The following is a 2,541-nucleotide window of genomic DNA, read 5'->3' on the forward strand; positions in this document are numbered from 1 at the left end:
TCTCCTTTTACAAAATTGCAGTCTGACAGAAAATTTTTTTCAGTAGAAAAAGTGTGAAGAAGAGCAGATATGTTGCAAAGGGACAGGTAAAAGCTATGGAAAACCAACCTGAAATAAGCGACAAACCAAAGGTATTTTTAAACAACCTGTGTCCATAGCAAATTGCTTTTCCACCAAAATGCACTGACCTCTCAGCTATGACTTATCCCAGAATCATGTCCAGGTGCCTCATAGTTGCTTCAAGGCACCCAAGTAGGCACTGCCAGTCAGTCAGCCCACAACCCACAACACCGACATTGCTTTGCAACTCTGAAAGGAAACTTTAAAGAGCCCACCTTCTCGCTACCCTAGCAAATGAGGATCTCACAAAACAGGGGAACACAGACACACGGTCTTGCAGGCAAATGAAAAACAAGAATACCTTCCTCAAACCACTTCTGTATATGCAAAGTGACTGCTACACGTGCAACGGTATCTTGGGATGATATGAAATGTTGATGAGAAAGATGATTTGCAGCAATGATTAAGTAAAATGCATCACAATCCAATGTAATCCTATTAGAATAACTTGAAGAAAAAAACTTGATGCTGAAAAAGAGCCTCTGAATTATTCTTCTTTTTCAGAGTAAGCAAGCATTGGGGGAGGCAGTACAATAGATTAAGAAAAAAATGGCTATTGCAAACAGTGTTGTTAATTAAGAAAGGGACTTTTTTTCAGTATGACAAACTGATGTCAAAAATAAAGGCATCTCAACTAGTACCTAGGAAATCCAAAACTATTGCTGTTGAGTATACTGCCATTATTAACCAAAAACATATTGCAGGTATACTCACTCCAAAGGTAGGGCAAAACTAGAAAATACAAGTTGGACAAGCTTCACTTTGATTCTAAATCAACAAAGCAAAGCACTGAGAAGCCCTCTAAGCTGCATTGAGTGTAAGACAGCTGCACTGAGTAGGTCTATGTTCCCTTAAGTTTCATTATTCAGATAGGAATAATATTTGCAGGTGGAGAGACAAAGATTTACTTACAAACACAATTTACGAGGAAAAGCAAAATAAAACAAAAGCACAGAGATTTTCTTTTCCTTCATGCCCAATTAATTGGTTGAAACAACTTATAGTACCCTTCAGCCTAGCAAAAAGAACAAAAAAAAAAACAAAGAAAAACCCCACACCACACCCATGCAACCAACCAAAAAATCAACCAATCAAAAAAAACATGCAGAAAGGCAATTAATATATTAATATAGTAGCAATGGAGAAAAAGTTAGCTCTAAAAAGGCGGGCATTTATATTTCTAGCATCAGTGTTATTTCTAAAAGGAACACTACCTTTTTCTTGAATATTGTTTCTTAAAGGCTTGAAAGGTACAATTACGTGACCTTCAAAGCTTTATTCTGTATAAATGTCTGTACCATAGTACAACTTTCAAGCAAATCTTCTTATAGAATTACTATAAACCAATAATCGATAGAATTAGTAGACTGCCCAATACTAAATTTAGTAATACAAAGCTCAAGAGATAATTGCTCATTTTAATCCAACATGACTTTATCCAAGCTTAGCTGTTCAAATCCACCAAGAGTATTTACTACTTAAGGCCCTTATCAGTATGAAACAAATTTAAATGTTAGGAACTTGAAACATCTCTATCACATGGTTGGTATCATTCCAAAAGTCAGTTTGTGTGAAGTTCTTTAAAATTAACAAAAAAGAAAATGCTTTAAGTTCCCCAATTTCTCCCCAAAGCCCCTATGAAATGGTACTAGAAGACTTCTGAAGTCTGAGAGAGATCAAAAACACGTATCCAAAAATGCTCTGATGTGGCAATGCTTGAAGTACAGTTCCACACAGAACTTCCTATTTTCTTTGGCTAGACGCCTTTTAAGCTTCATACAAAGAAGAACATTCTTTCACATGTTAAAATGGTATAGAAAAAAATTCAAGTGTATACCTATGTGAATTCTCAAAGCCTATTACTTAAAAATTTGAACTAAGAGAGATCATATATTGTATGTATGGCCAGTCTCTTCGCAAACGAAGAACCGGGGAAGGTCTTTCCACCTTCCAGCCTGCGCATTGGATTTTTTAGGTGAGACACAGTGTGCGCGGAACTGAGCCCACCCTTTAATCCTGAGGTTCATCTGCCGGGGCCAAGCAAGCTTGGACGGTGGCAGCGAGGTCCTCAGGACGTAGATGGATTGCCTTACGGGCTAACGAGCTCCATCTGCCCGGGGAGGGGCCCTGACCGGGACTCGAACCCGGGTCTCAGCGTTCACAGCGCTGTGCTTTAACCACTTCACCACCAGGGGCTCCCTGATCATATATTAATGATGGAGGTGCTGCCCGATAAAAGAACACAAACCAACAGAGTGCCAGTTTATGCGGTGCTTTAATTCAGGGCCCGGGGTCCCTGTGGACTCGTGTCCAAAGACAAGTACCCGAAGACCCACATTTCGAACGCAACTTTTATACTATTTTTCCAAGCGAGGTTACATGATAGGTTTTACATTTTAAAAGAAGACATAGAGGTTAAAC

General features: G+C 38.9%; 1 non-coding gene across 1 annotated transcript; it reads right to left on the reverse strand.

Annotated features, from left to right (window-relative positions):
• Window positions 1–2,243: 2,243 nt before the first annotated feature.
• TRNAH-GUG lies at window positions 2,244–2,315 on the reverse strand. The gene has a single exon. It is a non-coding gene; the product is annotated as a tRNA-His (tRNA).
• Window positions 2,316–2,541: the final 226 nt, after the last annotated feature.

Source organism: Empidonax traillii, unplaced genomic scaffold (assembly GCF_003031625.1).
Source record: "Empidonax traillii isolate 1590-97213 ecotype Southwest subspecies unplaced genomic scaffold, ASM303162v1 scaffold7214:size5232, whole genome shotgun sequence".
Classification (NCBI taxonomy): Eukaryota; Metazoa; Chordata; class Aves; order Passeriformes; family Tyrannidae; genus Empidonax; species Empidonax traillii.